The sequence below is a fragment of the Protopterus annectens genome, chromosome 13.part0 (assembly GCF_019279795.1).
Source record: "Protopterus annectens isolate FY-2018-M chromosome 13.part0, PAN1.0, whole genome shotgun sequence".
Classification (NCBI taxonomy): domain Eukaryota; kingdom Metazoa; phylum Chordata; order Ceratodontiformes; family Protopteridae; genus Protopterus; species Protopterus annectens.
Genome location: NC_056747.1, coordinates 26,005,338 through 26,025,337, shown reverse-complemented (window position 1 = coordinate 26,025,337; position 20,000 = coordinate 26,005,338).

The window sequence follows — 20,000 nt, the reverse complement described above, 5'->3', positions numbered from 1 at the left end:
GTTTCCTATGGTATTTGTACTGAACATAATTTCATTTTCTAACAGTCTCTTCATTTCCTTGCTGCCATGTTTCAGTGTGCTCCTGAGGTAGCGGGATTGGGATATTTTATGATTTTAAATTATTTTCTTTTTTCTGTTATACAGTTTATTAATAAATTAATTCTACCTAAGAGATTTATTCTTGAATTTACATTATATTTTGGGCTGATGGGTACAGACTTTTCTTTGCAGCTCTTTAGATGCTGGAAAAATTGGAGGTGAATGTGGCACACCTTTCAGCTAAGTCAATTTGCAGGGGATTGTTGGGAATTTTGTGTAGATCTTCTTCAAGTTGGTTTGTCTGGAAATGTTCCAAAAGATGGTTTCTTATGGTGATGGGTTAGTACTATTAATCCTGACAAAGAAGGTAACTTATTTGTAGCTAGATTTAACCAGGGATGTGGAGATGCATGGTGGGATACAGGTGGGAGTTAGGTTGGTAACAACCAGGTCAAGGATATGTGGCTAGTTTTAGCATTTGCTCCACTATATTAAAAATGTCTGGGAAATGCTGATCATATCCATTTTTAGAGGTATAAGTATGACAGTCAATTCTAATAGCATTAACGTAATTTCCATGATCTCTGAGTGACATTGAGGGGAATCTATAATTAGCAATGAAGTAATAGTTGGATTTGTTAAGGGTGATTTGGATCTCCAATAGGTCAAAGCTAAGGTTTTGTGTAATTTGATGTGAGGTGACAGTATTTCTGAAAAATGCAGCTACTCTCCCACAGCTACCCGAGGTCCATAAGGCAGTATAGATCCTAAACCCTTGTATAGTGGGAGTTTTGCATTGCTTTGAAACTATACCTCAATATCCGCACAGACATGAATGTGTTAGAGTGGCAAAAAGTCCTAAAGTTCTAGCAACTTTCTCTTTAGACTCCTAACACTGAGTGACGCCACTACGATGCTGTCCAAATTTAGGTTTCAATTTGCTATGTAGGAATGTCCAGTAGGAAGATTCTGCCAAAAAATAACACTGCAAGGCCTGAAAAGTCTTTAGCCAGTATATGGAAGCCCTCAAATGAGAGGTATGAACCATCTGTGGTGAGAAAGGAAATCATCTACCATCTCATCCCAAGCTGACACATACTGGGTCCCCTTACAATGACATTGGCTACTTAGTCATTTATTAAAGCCAATTATTTAGCCCTGATATCTAGGCATCTTTCCTGAGTGAAGGCAAGATTCTACTCAAGACCAGTGTCTTTTCTCCCTTTAACACATATATAGCAAGTTTCATCATGCCTCTCTGCATATGTCTCTAAATCGAGTGCCTCAGGTCATTGACTCTCACATGGGCTATTTCTGGGTTGTAGTTATATTAGTCTTGTTTAGGGGACTTTATGGTCTTTGTAACATCACTGATCCTGACACCAGACAAGCAGGTTACAGTCACCCTGTTTTGTACAATCTGGTGAGTGCTGAGTCAGTATGCCTAGCTATAGTCACCTATGACTAAGACATTTTGTTGTCTGGCAGCAGACTTAATGCGTCCTATAGGCTTAGGCCTGCTTTCCTGGTGAATCTTAGATGATCTCTGTGGGGTTAAAGTATGTGGGAGTGGAAAAGGAATGCATGTTACCTGGTGTGCTTAAGGCTGAGCTCTTTAAGAACATTTTCTAGGTGGCTTTGGCATTTTTTTTCTTTATACCCTAAGCATATATTACAGGCTTAGTGGTATGCTCTGACTGATGTGGTGTTGTAAGGGTTTGATGCTTACCAATACTAAACTGATGGGTGAGGTTTGCCTCCATGTTTCTTTAATGCTTACATCTCTCACAGATTGTACTACCAACTGGTAGAAGCAGTGAACAGTCAGTATGTATAAGACAGTTAATGCAGTGCTTTAGAACACTTAGTGCAATTAGTCTGACCACAGACTGGGCAAGAACAGGCTAGTAAGCCATGTTGCCAGAGAGGAGAGGACACGTGCTGGCCTTGGTACTCAGGTGTTGGAGGGAAACTACTATAGAAGTCCATGAAGATTTGTGAATGAAGGATTTAGACAGATTGCGAAGATCTGTGAATGAAGGATTTAGAGAGAGAACCTGTAGTTAAGCTCAAGTGTAGTTAATCTAGCAGTATTTAGTGAAAAGACAGGATTAGGTTTGCCAAGAATGATAAATGGTAGTTATTTGTCTCTTAGCTTCTACCTGGTTGCTACAAGTGGTGTTATTATAGCAGCAGCACTCAACTAGGAATCAATGTCCCTTTATTCCTTCTCTCACCAGAAGCAAAGATGAACTTTAACTCTTTTACTGCTGGGCATTTACTAGGAGTTGCAACCACACTTCTAGCAAATTTGACCCATTGCTGGATTTTAATTTAGCAAGGCTATAGCTTTGAAATGATTTTTCATTTTGCCATATCATCTACAGGGAAGATATTTCAAATTTCAGTGTCTTGAAGTTTAATTTACTGATTCAACTATGGTTGCTGCACAAAAGGCACAACTTAAATACATATAAAGCAATATATTCTTAAAAGGAAAATAAAATTGCTTAGTGCAGATGCTTCAGCAGTTTATATATTTGAATACCATAGTTTGTCAGATTAAATGCTGTACCTCAGTACGAGTCAAATAAACTGAATACCTAATTTGGATTTCATCCACAAATCCACAAATTTCTTTTCCCCTTAAATGACTATTTGCGTTCCCTTCTCTGTTCTACTTTTACATTTGTTTTGGGAATTTTGTATAATAAACAAACTGTCTCACATATGGGGGGAGTGTCTAATAGGGCAAAAAAATATTCCTCATAGTTCCTTATCATTTCCCCTAAATAGTCTTGAAATTCTGAACCTAAAATTTCCAGTAATGTGATTACCCTGAGCTTGATATACTCCATCAGTTCAGCAGAATGTATGCTTTTTCATAACATCCTGCACCTGCAGGGTATAGATTATTAGATTTAGTATAACTCTTTTCCCCTGCCTCAAAGCTGTCATCTGAAGTCTGCCAGCATCTATTTTCTCAGTTATTTCCTAAGTATAATGTTTTCTTTCCTGATATTCTTGGTTGAACAATATTTCAACAATGTTTTTCTTATTTTTATTTTATTTTTTTAGTAAATGTAAAATGCATGGAAATATCATATTTAGTAGCAACTACATTTATTTGCTTTAGTTATGATGTTAAAACAAAACTCTATAGCAATGTATTTTGGATTTTCCTGGTTAGGGGTTGCCACAGCAGATCACCAGTTTAAAGATTGATTAGCTGCACACAGACACACAGATGCACACACACACACACACACACCCCTACCTGCATGTCTTATAAACTTACATGACCACAGAGAGGACATGTAGACTCTGCACAGAAGGTGCTCCAGTGAGAATTGAACAGGAGAATCTATTGTTGTGAGGCGACAACACTAACAACTTCACCACCACAGCCCTGTTAACACCAAACTCTATACAGCAAAACTCTATAATTGCAACAAAGGTTGCATTCCTATAATGAGAGTAAGTCATATGTCTATGTACATTTTGAATATGATAGAAATGTGTAGGTTATTAGATTGTGATGACTTGTGTTTTGACATCATAACAACAATATCTGTTAAGTGACTGGAATATTATACAGTTACATATTCCTCCACTTAGTATTTGCCCTGCCAAGAAAGTAAAGGCTTCTTTTTTGACAAATAGCTCTTTAGTGACCTTCCAGCATAATTGATAATGCTTTCAATTCTGTTTCATCTTTTTCATTTAGATCTTCCAACATAACTTTCTCATGAACCACCAGTTGTATGGTTACACCTTCATTGCTAAAGCACATTGTTAATATTGGTGCCTATGCCAAAAACATCTATTTATAAACTCTCTAAATTAGATAATATAATGATATTTTGCTTGATATTATTGGTTCAAAAAATATTGAAATTATTAACCATAACCAACAAAATTGACTATCAGGTTTTAAACATACAACATGTAACCAAGCTTCAAATAGTGTTGTTAATTAAATCCCAATAAATCACCAATAAAAAATAATAAGTTAACAAGTAAAACAGAACAACACACAGGCTAATCACTAATTCCACTTCAATCTCCACCGGAAAAGAATATAGCTGTACAATACTGAAAGCACTCTACAAATTCCTGTGTTATTTATGCCCCTACAATCCCAGCCTCACATTTCCCTTTATGTAGAAAAAATGTATTTATTAACTATCTTGGTCTTTACAGATTAGCCAAATAAGCCACCTATTTACCTATTTATCCCAAGCTACTTTCTTTGCAATATGTTTTCCCAAAAATGTAATTCATCTAGCAACTGTACTAGGGCTTTACCAGAAAATGTGACTAGTTTTACATATACTAGGTGTTGCTTTTTTATAAATGTGTCATAAAATGTTTAAAATAGTATATTAATTATTAGTTGTATGCATTTTTCTGTCATACTCTAAAAATAATAAACTTCCCTCTACTGAACATTATTTGTAAAAGATTCCTATTTCTCTTTTAAAACCATATAATTGAGAACAGGGCTGTCACATGTTCTCATAATCCAAGATCCCCTCCCAACATTTCCAGCATGCAGAATTCACTCCTGAGAACATTCTTCTCAGTCAATGCATAATACAAAAATATTTATGCAACCAATTATGTGCTAAACATTTTCTACATTTCCAAGAACTGGTTAATTTAATAATAAAAAAACCCATCAGCATAACACAGATATCAGTACCAAATTATGTCTATGTGCACATGAACTCTACCAAAAGAACAACTGACCAATTTGTTAAGAGAATGTCTGCACCAGCCTTGATGTGAATATTGGAAATTGGTAATGATGCACTGATCACAACAGTGTCCTTAGATGAACTGCTGCTTGGTTATCCAAATAGCTTGATTCCATGAATGATGGACTTCTATAACCTCTACCCTACTACCTCTACCATTTTGAGTCTCATTGTCATATTCCCTGATCACCTTCAATGCTACTTAGGAACTATCACAATTCTATATCCTTTCAGAATGTACACACTAAAATGTTGGACACTCCTTCATAAATAACCTCAGCTGTACCTGTCTTCTTCATATCTGGAATTATAATCATTCTCAGAATATGCTCTCTTGTTCCAGCACTTTATTAGGGCAATACAACAAAGCCAGCAACTGATTTACTCCTCCCCAGAATATACCTAGCAACAGACCTGCCAAGCATAAGCACTTTATGCTCTCATTCAGTTTTAACTTGGGTCACATGCAAACCTATGAATTGAACTAAATTATTCTTTTTTTTTTATATTTGTGAAACACTTACTTCCTTTTACCTTTTCAGGAAATCTAATAGTATATAAATATTTTCCTTCAGGCTTTGTTTTGTAGATCTACCAATTTTTCTTTCAAAATGTCCACTTCCAGCCTAAGTATAACGTGCTGGTTATTTGTACCTCACACCAAGACTTTCAGTTGCTCAGTGGCTGTAGGTACTTACTAAGCTATTGATTTGTAAAGATCTTAAGACACTTAGCCTTGCATTCCCAAGGTAATTATTAGCCCTTATATTTTGCAATAATGAATTTCCAAAGATGAGCTGCACAAATATACATCGGTTACTTACATGCTTACCCTGTCCAGGATGGCCAGTGGATCTAAACCAGGTGTGAGTTTGTGGTTAGTGATCCATTTGTCCATGTTATTCTTGCATAGAGTAACTGAAGTACTCTACTTTTTGTGGAAAGGAAGCTGGCTCCATAGACATGGCATTCTCTGTGATACATACCTATCACTTCAGCAAGTTTTTTTTAATCTTGCAATTGAGACAGAGGTCTCCTGAGAGGGTTTTTTTCTGATACCACTGGACTCTGAGTTTGTAATAGTCTACTGAACAGGATCTGTTTGGACTCTATATGTGAGGGAGAGATCACCACTCAGTAGCCTATATGATACCAAGAAGGGAGACAAGGCTTTGAGATGATCTGTATAGCTTGTATATTTAAGCCCTTGACTTTTGTAGTGAAGAATCATTGTGGCCATTTCTACTGTGCTAAGTGTTTGGACTGGTATATAATGAAACGGGTATTACACTTAGTGATTAGCCTAGTGAATAACAAGTGCAGAGGACAATTACATCCCTGGATCTGGATATCTCACCCTTCAATATAAGCTGTGTGATGAAAAACAGCAATAATTAGAATAGTGGATACATGGTGATCAAAGCACAGTTCATTGTTAACATAAGTTCCAAGATCTCTAAAGGGATTAGGTTACAGAGGGGGTGGGGGAGGGAGTGTTGGCAATGTGGTAGTTACAGCTGGAGTCATCTCTGCTGAAGAACATGACTATACATTTTTCTGAGTGTTTACTTTCAGTCAATAGTTTTGCTGCCAACTATTTGCGACATCCCTTTTTAAGGATCATGGTGTCCTCTGGGGAGTTCACAATACCATTAAGTATGTAGTCATCTACAGTCTTAGGCAGTTATAATCCCTTATTATTTTGACATTTGAAAAGTAAATGCCAAAGAGAAATGTCCCAAGATGGAATCCTGAGGCCACTCCATTTGTGACAGGGCTTTTGGTGGTGGTAGATCCACTCAGCCTTACTGTGTTCTGTTTGTGAGGCAATTTCTATACAGTAAGTTACATAAGAAATAACATTTAGCTGGGAGAGTTTATCTATGACTCCTGAGTGTGGGATGGTGTTGAATGCCTTTGCAAGGTCAAGGTAGGCCATGTGCACTGATTTGCCCCTGTCCAGTTCCTTAGTGACTTTTCCAAAGATGACAGCTGGGTTAAGTAGGAAGGACATGCCCTTGATGAAATTGAGCTGAGTTGGGTCGAGAACCTGTAAATCACCTATATCCCCTGTTTATTAGTTACATAATGATCCTTTCCATAGCTTTGCAGCTGAGGCTCATCAGGCTTATGTGTCTGTAAATACCCAACTCTGCAGTTGCTCCACTTTGTGCAAGGGAATTACTGTAGCTGTCCACCATTCATCCAGCATAAACCTGTTTTAAGGCTAATGTTGAATAGCCTATGCAGAGGTTCTGACAATTCATGTTTCAGGCTAGCCAGTACATGCATGTTATATTAACTGTACTCACAGATGTAATGCTCTTGGCTTTTGATAGTGCCCTGAGAACTTGTTCTTAGAAGATTTGATGAGAGAGTAGATGTGGGTATTTGATATGAGAATACTGGAAAGGAGAGGGGGTGATGTTGGAGCTGAATTTGTCTGCTAGTAGACTGGCAAAATCCTTTAGGTCAGAGTATGTGCATCATTTATTATTAGTTCTGCATAGTGTTAGTCATTGTTTCTGAAATTTCTAACACAGATAAAGCAGGATTTGTGGATATATCTGTACCTCATATCTGACTTTTGTTGATTTGAGTAAGATTCAGTGTTCAAGTAGGTTATAGATTTCTTGTTGGTCTTTGTGGTTTGCCTGAATTCGGTTGTAGTATGTGAATTAATTGCTTCCAGCAGTTCTGTGATCCATTTGTTCAATAATATTGCAGAATTGGCCAGCATCTCCGTAATCTTTTAAATCTGTGTAAATATTCATTCCTAAGAAAGAATCCTTAGGTCGTTCAACAAACTAATGCTAAAAGTAACCCAGTCTGACAACTATCATAACACCCTCTACTCGTATAAAATAGCCAAGGACTGGAATAATCTTACTCAGCACATCCTAAACAAAATCCCAAAATGTCTGCATTTAAAACTACCCTGAAGAATTGCCCAGTATTGTTCCTGGTTAGTTTTCTTCCTATTACTACTCATCTCTTGCATGAGAGTCCTATTATTGCTCATCCCTTGCATGACTTGCATATTATCTCTCTTATTTTTTTTTTTGGATATGGTATACATTTGTATAACTTCATAATTTATGTACCTCACTAATTTTGCATACTATGTAAAAGTTTGCTTTTACCTGTATTCCTCGTATGAACTTCAGCATGCATTTTTTGTTATATTTTGTTATATTTGTTTTTAACTACTTGCACTTTAACTAATCTGTACTGTAATGGAGCTTTTCTCCCCGGGTCTCTGCTGAAAATGGGTTTCCAACCCCGTTGGACACTACCTGGTTAACAAATGTAAATAAATAAATAATAAATAATAAATTTACACCGATATCTCCAGGAGCATCAACCACCATCTTGGTCTCCCTATTTACTGTCACACAGTTGCGTACCATATCTGGTTTCATAGGAGAAATCAGTGTTTTTCAGACTTCTTCTTTGCTTATATTGCTATTTTTTTTTTCTTTTACAGAGCCCACTCTGTCTTTCTTTCTTTCTCTCTCTTTTTTCATTATTTCCTTCTCTATCTGTCTTTCAAGCATCACCAAAGCATTCTTCTCTCTGCAACCAAAGACTTTTTTTCAAACACATTTCCACAGAATTTGTTGAAGAATTAGCTGTCCAAACTTACACCATCACTGAAGTCCCATGTCCTATTTTTTCTGATTCTTGCTGGAAACCACCCATCTATCCTTACTCAGGTGTGCTAACCATAACCCCAAGTTCCCCAACCCAGCACATTACCTTCCCCTATAACACTACCACTGTTCAGACAAGCTATGTCTTAAGGTATTGTTTTGTTGTCATTTTTCTGTCATTTTTAACTTTTTTTAGTGATTTGCATTTTTGATGTTAACTGATATAATCACAAATGCATATACATATTTATGTATGTATGTTTGTATATTGCACTTTACTAACTTCCCTCGTATTGCATTAACTCTCATTCTAAATGTCACATATGTATGTTACAGCTCTTTGTGATATTCAACATTCTATGTCTTGGATCATGCCTGGAAAAGTGTCAGAAGGCCAGTAAAAGGGTAAGAAGGCCAGCCCATATACCTGCTTAACAAATATATATTATAATAATAATCTTGCCTATAGCCATCCAACTTCCAATACAGGACACATAATCCATTGTTACAATAACATGTATGGGCATGTCCCAGTAATTGACTGCTTAGATATCAGGGTAGTTCAAAACTGAATATGTGAGCTGTCATGCCCAACAGGTGTGTTATTATCAGTAAATAGCAGATGATACAAGGATGAGATGAGACTCATTATTACAAAAAGAAAGCCCCTTGGACCTTAAGTGTTCAGTTGTTAACCACTGTAAAATAGGAGAAAAATAAATGGTGCTTATTGGCTAGCAAAGGTGTAACATAATGTGTACTGTACACTACTAAGGTGTGTATCATGCACTGGTAAGGTAAATGCTGGTGCTATTCGAATATATTTACTAAGTTAGCATTCCCTCACAATCTTTAAAAATTAAAAACTACCACACAACAGCATAAGTAAATAAACAAGTCTAACAGTTTTATAGATATGATGCTTTATGTATTTATTTATTGGCATTTGTATACCGGGAAAGTCCACTGGACTGAAAGAACCCATTTTCAGTGGAGGCCTGGGGAGAAAACCTCCACAAGGTAGTTAGTATAACAGTATATAACATTCAAAATGGATAGTACATACAAGCAGTGTTAGGAAAATGGAATGATATTAAGCAAGCAATAGAGTAGAAAGGATATACATAAACAATGTGTACAGATAACATAGTTTAAGGGTATATACTAAACAAGTAAAATTATTGTTACACATTTTTAGTAATAAACAGTCATATACAATGTTTACAAGGTAATCTAGTAGTCGCAGACAGCAAAGGTTGTGCAGGGAAGAGTGAAATTGATTTATTGACAGGTAGTTAGGCAACAACAGATAGTAAGTCACTATTAGAAGAATCATTAAGTCAATATGACTTGGGGTGTGGGAGTCAGGTTATGGATGGATGGGAATTAGGACATCTGCATTGCCAAAGGGTGGAGAGGTGTTGGTGCAGTGATTTTTTGAAGGAGGAAATATTGCTGAGGGTTCTGATAGCTATTGGGAGAGAGTTCCAAAGTTTGGCAACAGGAATAAAGCATGTCACCAGCTGGGGGTTTTGGCTTTTCTACTTGAAGAAGGAGTTGATTTTTCAGGTCTAAGTGGCCTATTTGGATGGTAGTGGGTTAAAATGGATGAAAGGGCTGGACAGTCTGAGGGTTTGTAAATGATTTTATGTGCTGTGGTTAATGGTAGATAGATTAGATAATTTGGAAGTTCAAGCCAGCTAAGTGCTTGTAGGGAGATGCAGTGGTGGGAAGAGTATTTTTTTGTTGGTTGCAAACTTTGCAATCTTGTTATAGCAGGACTTGAGCTTGGTCTTTATGGAGGACTGAATGTTGGTAAGGAGAGGAGCTCCATACAAGAGAGATGGAAGGAGAAAGGTTGTGGGGAGAGTACATGTAGAGCTGTTGAGGAAGTGTTTGTGCCTGTAGACGGTGCTTAGTTTTTGGTTAGTTTTTTTAATATTAATGTGGATGTGGAGGTTGAATATCAGGTTTTCATCAAGAATAACACCTAGTAATTTAGTGTGGGAGATGACCTCTGTGGTGGTATTATTTTGTGAAAGAATAATGAAATCTGACTTGTTAATGGAGAGATTTTTCTTAGGAATAAATATTAGCAATTTGGTTTTGTTGGGTTTCAGTGCTAGGTGATTATTGGACATCCACATTTCAGTGGCAGTAAAGGCATTCTGAGTTATTTGCAGAAGTTCTGCTGTTGAATTAGCAGAGCAAATAATGGCTGGAGTGTCTGCATATTGTGCAACAGATTCATTATCAAGGGTGGACTAGAAGTCATTTATAAAGATACTGAAAAGAAGGAGTCCTAAGAGAGCCACTTAAAGAGTCAATGAATGGGGAGAAATAGTTGAGCCATCTAGTAGATTGTTGCCTGCCTGTCAGATAGTTAGAGAACCTGTTTAGAGTTGGGAGAGATATACCCAGGATGGAGAGTTTACTGAGGAGTAGCGGGTGGGTTACTATCAAAAGCCTTTGAGAGGTCGAGAAAGTGAGAGGATACAAATTTGCCAATGTTTCTGGCTTAACTGACTGTGTCCATAAAGGAAATAAGAGCAGTAGTAGTGGTGTGACCTGGCCTGAACCCATGTTGAGTTGGGAAGCGGAGCTGGTTTGATAGTAGATAGTGTAGAAGTTGATAGTGGTTAAATTTTTAAGGATTTTAGAGTGAGGGGAGAGTATATAGGGTCTATATTATAACCATGAAACCTCACATACGCGAATATGGAAATGTCAACACATATTGAGCGAACCGCGAAAACACCGAAAGTCCTGAACCACGAAATTCAAAATGTTGAATCGGCATAGTTGGTCAACCTCACTGCCCACTACGTACTACCTACCCAAACAAAATAAACAATCCAAATACATACACTTAACAAAACCCTACTTCTAACCCTAAACTAAAGCTTACATATATTACTATGTATGCACTTACCTTAACTCGCACCCTAACCCTAAGGTCCGTAACTATTGCACAATTACATTAAGGAGCTATACCCAAACAAAATAAATAATCCACATGCATACACTTAACAAAACCCTACTTCTAACCCTAACCTAAAGCTTACATATATTATTATGTATGCACTTACCTTAACCCGCACCCTAAACCTAAGGTCCGTAACTGTTGCACACTTACCTTAAGGAGCTATACCAGAAAAGGGCCAACTATGATGATTCGACATTTTGAATTTCACGCTTCAGGACATTCTGTGTTTTCGCTGTTCGCTCAATATGTGTCAGCGTTTCTGTATTCGCACAACTGTGGTTTCGTGGTTGGAATAGATAACCAGAATAGCTATGGGTCAGAAGTTGGAAATGTCAGTATTATTACCACTTTTGTGGAGGGGGAGAATATAAGCTTTTTTCTAGATAGTGGGGAGATAAGATTCTTGGAGGGATCTATTGAGAAATATGCTGACTGGATAGGCAATGGACCTAGCTGACATTTCAAGGTCTTCTAGGGATAAATTGTCTGGGGCAGTGGAGTCAGGTTTCAGTTTTAGGAGAAGTTTAGTTATAGTGGTGATGGATATGGGGGAGAAAGAGAAGGAAGGGGGAAGGAGTGGCATTATCCTGAGAGGAATGTATTTGTATAAGAAAGTTGGTATTAGAATTAGCTTGAGGAAAGGTAAGTTTGGCTATAGTATCATGAAATATGAATTAAAGAGCATGGCTATTTCACTAACAGTTTTCTCAGGGAAGGGGGCAAGGGTTATTTTTGGTGCCAGCGTTGATAATACATGAGATGGAGTTCCAAAATGTTTTTGGATTTTGTTTGCGATCATTTTGGAAGGTTAAGTAATATTCTTTTCTGTCAGATATGACTAGGCACTTAGCTTGATTATAAAGTTGTCTCAGTTCTATGAGATCAATGGGATTCTTGTGCTTTTGACATTTTTTCCATATTTTGTCCATAGCAGTCATGATTTGTTTGGTAACTTTAGAGAGCCATATGGTGTGCTTAGTTTTTACTCTTTTTGTCTTACAGAGGCTAGTTTGTTTAAGATGTTGAGGAATGTGGAGTTGAAGGACTCACATAAAAGAGTGAAGAGACCACCAGGAAATCCAGTTGACTTCACAAAAATAAAATATAACAAAAAACTAAAGTCACTGGAACCACAAGTGTTAATTTACATTATAAATACAATGCAAATGCATTGGATTTATAATGTAAATAAGCACTTGTTGTTGTTTCAGTGACTTTAGTTTTTTTGTTTGAGTTGATGAACTAAACAGCCTCATTGAGGGGGGGGGTTAGTATATTCCAACTGATATTTCTCAGGATTTCATTGAAAGTTAGGGGATTAAAGTTGCTTATACACTACAGGTTTCTCTGTTTGGTGCAACCTGTCTGAGTGAATGAGATGCCTTAATTAACGCTGCCTGCTGATTGGGCTTTAATTAGTATAAATGAGTTTAGGCTGTGTGTGGTTTTAGGTCTGAATAAGCAGTTGTATAATAGATTGTGCAAGCACTTACCGTGTTTGATTGCTTTTATTGTTTTATGGTGAATTAAAGTTTTTTACAGCGCTCTAGCCATGGTACACTGCAGTGGTGGTGCTGCAGTAGCATTGTCGCCTCATAGCAAGACGTTGTCCCATTCGATTCTCAGCTAGAGCGTCTTCTGTTTGGAGGCATACGTGAATGGGGCATGCCTTTGTTGAAGGTTGTGCATCAGGGCTGGTAACCCGGTATGTAAAAATCCAATACCAATCATTAGCGGACCGGAGTTCCGCTGTGGCAACCCCTAACCACGAAAAGCCGAAAGACACAAGCAAACTTAGAAAGTAGCTTATGTATCTGATTTGTTCATATTGGTGTTGGGAGGGAATTGAGTAAGTTTTAAGAAGCATATAGGCTGATAGGTGATCACTAATGCTGCAAGGAAGTGTACCCATTGCTGAAGTTTATTTGGGTCGGACACTAGTATCCTGTCAAGGACTGAACCAAATTCTTTATTATTGTCACATCTGGTTATATCTGTTATTAGTTGTGTAAAATTGAATAGGTTGATATTAGATGATGGAAACTGACCTGAGAAATCATTCCGGTATATGTTTACGTCGCCTAGATAATTGTGTTCTTGTTTATGTTGTTTGATATTCAGGTGAAAATATCTTATAGAATGGGAATATTGTTACCTGGGGGTTATATAGGGCTATGATGCAAATATACTTGGAATTATTCAATCTGAGGAGTGATATAAGTATTTCAGCTGTGGAAAACTGGGGAATAGGATTGGAATATTGAACTTTGGTGAGGATGTTAGGAAAGAGTAAAGCTATGCCTCTCCCTTTTTTCTGGGGTCTGTCTGCTCACAGGCAGGCATACCCTGGAGGAAGAGATTCTGAATCCTTTATGTATGGTTTTGCTGTGTTTCCGTAGCAGCTGAAATGTCTGAATTAGGGATAACCAGGCATGGAAATCTGTTTTTTTTGTTTCTAATACTTTGGAGACTGATTGTTATGAAGTTTAATGATTTATGTGACCTAGGGAATTGGTAGTTAGTGGGGTGGGTCCTGGGTTTGGGTGGATATCTCCACATAGAAATATGGTAGATTCCTTGTCTAGGTAAGTGAAAGGAGGGAGATGTCTTTTTGTGTCACTGAGGATACCTATATGAGTGGGGTTGCTTTTATGGGAGGGAAGAAGCATTAGTTTGGTATGTAGAAGTATGTTGAGTGAGTATAGGCAAGCAGATATGTCTGAGTAGCTAGAGAGAGATGAGAATTGTGTGGCAGTTGTATGTGTACTTGTGTGAGGCATATAGGCTGTATGTATGGCTGTTATAAGACAGAGCAAGCATAGTAGCAGGGCAAGCAGGTACAGTGGAAAGATAGTTGTCCAACTGGAGTGTATACTGGATAAAGTAGAGGACAAATTGGATAAGATGTCTTTCTGGATAGTTTGTTGGTGGTAGTATATGAGTAATGTAAAGAGTATATGTGGAAGATGTAGTGGTAAACCTAGTGTGAGGGTAGTAGATCTTTTAGAGGTGGTATCAAAAAAGGGTGAGAGTTTAGTTACTAAATGAGGGTATTACAGGTGTGTTAAATGCTACTGGGTGAATGAATGGGAGGCAGCTGAATGTTATTGAATGCTGCAGGGAGGGTGGAGCTACAGAGAAAATATATGAAATTGATGTTGGGGAGGGTGAGAATGGGGGTAGGGTAGGTGAGTGGAGAGAGCCTGGGCATAGCATGGGCTAACAGAGTGGCCTGAGATGGATGAGGGGATTCTCTGTGATGAGACACTATCAGCAAATCAAAACAAAAGACTCTAGAGCAGAGTTTGAACCAATGTACCAAAAGTGAGATGTAAAAGATTAGGGAATCAAAGGTAAGGATGCTTATTAAAGTAATGTAAGCTGGAATAACAGTGAATACTTTAAGGCTGGCTAGCATTTTTCTGACTATTCACCAGAGCATTTGTGATTTCGTGGAGTCAGCCTAGGGCTAAGTGGAGGGGAGAAAGTTTAGTTGATATAGTGGAGTGCGGAGAGTTGTAAGAGGGGGAGGGATGGACAGAGGAAGACTTCTGAGATCAGTGTGCATGCCAAAATCTTAATAAAGATAAGGAGATGAATATTTTTTTGTACTTAATAACATTATTTCTGGAGGTATTCTGAAGTGCCAGTGAATGTTCTGCATAATAAAACCAAGCAACTGTGAAAATGATAGTCCCCATACAATGAAATAGACCACACAGTTATTGGTCATGTGATCCAAGACCATTGGCATGCTGGTTTGTGCCCAGCACTATGCACATTCACACATATGCTACATGAGCACAGCCGGGTGCCTGTACAAGGGCTACACAGTAAAGTGCCACCTGGTTTTATATTATAATTGGGAAGGAAAGGGGGTAATAGGACATTCAGAAATGGCAAGGAGAAAGCAGGTGAACACACACAAGGACAGAGGAAAGGAAAGAGTAGTATGGGGATAGGGGAAGCAGGGTATTCCTTTCACTGGGAAGTATACCCTTTTTTGAGAAAAAGAATAAGGAGTGATGGAAACAAAGAAAAGCTGTTGTTAGGAAGAAGTGTATAAGGCTAATAACAGGCAGGCATGCAAACATATAACACAGATAAAGACTGACAGGGTAGGTGCTGGTACAAAGGACAGGTCAGAGCTGAAACACACAAATCATCAGATGGTGGACAACTTGGTATGGGATGACTAAACAACAAAGAGGGGAAGGAAGAAAGGTTAGGTGACACACAAAGAATGGAAATGCCAAAATGGAGGATTAAGTGGGGTGAGGGCAGCCTCTGAATCCATTCCAGTGGGGAGCACACCCAGAAATCAGTTACCTCAATCACTGACATCGGGCTGGCTCCATTGTTGGACATGATTCTTCCAGGTGCAGGAGGAAGTGCACTAAAGTGCCAATGTGGGCAACAAGCCACTAGTCCACCTCAGCCCTAGCGGCTACCACACACCTCATTGCAGATAACACAGGAGGGCTCCTCCATACGCTCACTGATGATAAGCCTACACTGCCCACTGGAAAAGTAACAACAAGGGCCACTATTGAGCCCTCCAAGTCACCTTCAACATGAAGACCTTCATCATCCTGATGTTGGAGACCCAGTGTTTGTCTTGGTATTTGGTGTAAAGCAGGATGGCCATTGCCTGCTCCATGGGTGTTTATGCAGAAAAGAACGAAAATAAATGGAGAAAAAAAACAACATAATTTAAAAGGATATGGTAGAAAAAGAACATGATACAGATACGATGGTCAATATGATGTGCCACACTTTATCAAGACAGTTCCTGGAAGATGAAATCTCATGCAGCACAGTAATGTGTATATCAAAGGCTAGGGAACACCTATTATATGACTTTGGATAACACAAGTGATATGAATGGCAATGTCACTGGTTTAGAGGACTGTAGCACAGCGTATGGAGGGAAAATAGTGTATATATGCAATAAATAATGAATAAGTAAAGACACTATTACAATGAACAAATTAAATTCTCATTGCTATGGAAAGCAGGGCATTTAGACTTGTCATACTCAACATGGCAAATGCAGAGAAGACTGGCACAGGTTAGGCCAGTAATACAGATAGCATACCTAAAACTAGCAATCCTAATAGGCAATGAAAAGCTAGGTAATGCTGTAGTAGTCCAAAGCAGGAGGAAAAAGGCCTCATTGGAGTGTTACACAGATTCAGTAAAGTTGTTATATAACTAGCACAGTATACAACATTACCACATCATCAATGCATTATGAATAACAGTCTAATTGGGTATCATACAACTAGTCAATGTTTAGGTCTTAAAATGGGAAAAAAGTGGTCAGTGTTGTGGGAAGAAGGGTAAACACAGATACAGTTTTGGTGGAAGTACAATACATTCATCCCATGACTGGAGACTCTGGCCTGACTTCTCTGGCAGGCAGGCCTGTTTGCTGAAATTTTGTTCTCTGTCACAAAATAGAACTAAATAAATAAATACAGAGAAAAGCAACTAGACCTGTACTTTCTGACTTACTGTACAATGACTCAGCAAAAACTGAAAGTTTACTTGTTGTATAAAGGATATCTCTTCCTAACTCATTCCTATTGTTGAAAAAAGTCTGTATACCACATGTGCATATTACTCTATTTAAACTGGACCTGTTTGCCTGAAGGGGATAGAAAATGTATTGAGGTACAGAGGGCCAAAATTGTAAAGACACCGGAAACAAGCAAAACAGGTTGTAATTCTGGGTAGCTGGAAATCAGAATAGGCACACAGAACTGACAGGACAGCTTCTGTTTTGGGGATGGGAGAGGGAGCATCCTTCCATCCATGCTTGCCTCATTGTAAAGGCAAGACAGGTTATAATTCTTTGGGGGGACCATGCGCGGCAGAGGCAATAGGCATGGCAACATACATACCCATTGAGGGGATCCAGGTAGAGGACAGGGAGGATATGTTGTATACCCACATGGAAAAGGATGCTGGGTCTGCAGAACAGTAGTTGTCCATTATGGAACAGTTTGTGGGGCAGTTTAACATTATGTTCTATGCCTTAGGGAGGAATGCAATCAGATTTAGCATTGTAAAGTAGGAAAACTGTTCCATATGTGAGCCTAAAATTAGTCAATATACTCTGTGAGGTCTTTGAGTCAAACGGCCGTCGTAAAACTATCCTGCAAAGATCTGATATTGAATATTATACAAGTCACTCACACTATGGTATTTTGTTTCATAATAAGTGTTGTACACCAAATGAAAAATCCAGGCTTTCATCTGATGGCATTCTACTGTACTTATCCCTCAAATCTATTTCTTTTTTATGTCAAAAATGGATCCTTCTAGTCATGTGTTTTTAAAATCCCTTCAGTAGCGTGTCTTTGCCAAATCTCATACTATATAGCAACTGATTATGATCCGTTAAAGTCATTGGAATCTCTCTTTACCCAGTACCATCTCTCCATGTAACACTGTTGTCTGATTGACACTACCATGTTACTGTAAATGCCAATTCCTTCTGACAATCACCACATTCAGCTACTGGATATTTTCCTATATTAAGTACACAGTATAATAGCTACAGGGTACAAAGAGTGCAAACACCAACTGATTGTAGAGACTATAGCTCACAGATGAATATGCCATCTTCCTGTCAGTGAGAGAGTACTGGGATAGCTGAGTGAAACCAGAGGGAGTGAGAACACAGGGCTTTACAAGACCAAAAAGACTTTGATGCATGCATTCCTTACCTACCACAAACCTAGGAAAGATCAAGGCTGTTAAGAAACATTGCATTGCTGTATTATGTAGCCTACCCCTACGTAAAATTAAAAGGATAGATGTGCAGTACTGGCCGACACTATTTCCAGACAGAATGCCAACACCACCCTTTTATTTATAGTCTGGTACCATTTACCAGGGTTCTACGTTGTTACTGATGTGGATCTATGTTTCACCAGCATCTGCCTTCTATACATCCAGTATTCCTATGACACACATCTGTCCCTATAATATAGTGCAGAAATCCATGAATGGAACCTGAATAGCCCCACTTGCATTTTCTTGCTGTAATCCAATTATTTTGTGGTGAGGTTTACACATTTCACAAGAAAGAGAAGTCTGAAGTTGTTTTACAGCTTATTTATAATCCAGGCCTTGATGAATAGTGGTACGCCTGTCTGTATTATGCAACCAATACTGTAGGGATCTTTGCCATTACTGTATCTCACATGGACATAGACACCCAGTAACTGCATCTGAAAGAAACTTTGGTGCAAAGTAACACCTGCTAAACATTTTTGGAAGTCAGACCAGTGGTTTATGCACATACTAAATCAACATATTATTTTTGGGAACTAAGAACTCCTAACAGTAGAACACTTAAGAATGCTAAAATGGGCTGGCTATTTCACCTGTGACTTTTTATTACATCACAGCAAACTATCCCAACAGAAGAACCAGCATAACTAACATATCCTATGTTTCTGAGACAGAAGAAATGCCATGCTGGTTACCCACCCCATTACCTTAAACAGAATGAAACGGAAAGTGTAATACCTACCACAGGTGTGAGTGTTACACTTACTTAGAAATGATAGCTCCTGCCTGGCCCTTAAAATAATCACCATGAATAAAAACAGAACAATTGAAAGTAATCATATTTTCCTATTTATCTTACAGTTCTGAAAAACAAAAATAAAAGACATTAAGTACTAGTTGCAGTGTTAGTAAAAATGTTTGGTGTTGCATTTAAGTGTGCAGACTTTGTATTGCTGTCTTCTTCAATTAAGTCTCCAATCTCCCCAGCATAATCAATAATCTGCTCTGAGGATGCAGCATAGTCTTTGTTGTCAGTGGCATACATTCCACCAATGAAATGTTCAGAATACTGAAGTTATGCTTTCTTTATGGACAGGTCACAAGAAGTATCTAGTAGATGGCATGATTATTTCATTACTCTTTATATCTTGTAGTGACAAGATATGAAGTTAGTCATGTTTATTCATGTGATATTCCAACATTTTTCACACTCCAATTTGTGTACTTTCTGACTGCTTTACTAAAATATGTAGATTTTATAAAGTGGAATGTTATTGTGACTTAGACCTATTAAAAGTTTTGTAAGACCAAAACTCACATATTAACCAACCTATAATTTCTACCCTATTATATTCACAATAATGCACCCCACAGCTAATGCCAAATCTGGAACAATCTTCTAGAGTCTGCATTTGAACTTATGCTAAATAGCACAGGTATGGTGTTGTCCCATTAAAAATACAAGCATATAGTGAAACAATACGGTTATAATTTCAAACTTCTTTGGTAATAAAATGTTTACTTTTGCAGCACACCTAAGTATAGTAACAGTAATAAAGAAGTGTTTAGTCTATTTAGTAACAGAATTAAATCACAGAGTGAAATGCCTTCAGAGTTGAAACACAACACCCACTAACTGTACCTATATCATACAAACAAATATCATAAACATAAAGGAGGAGCAGCAAAAAAAAAATATATATATATATATATAGACAAGAGTTAGCTCAGCTTGCTGGAAAGAGAGAGCATATCAAG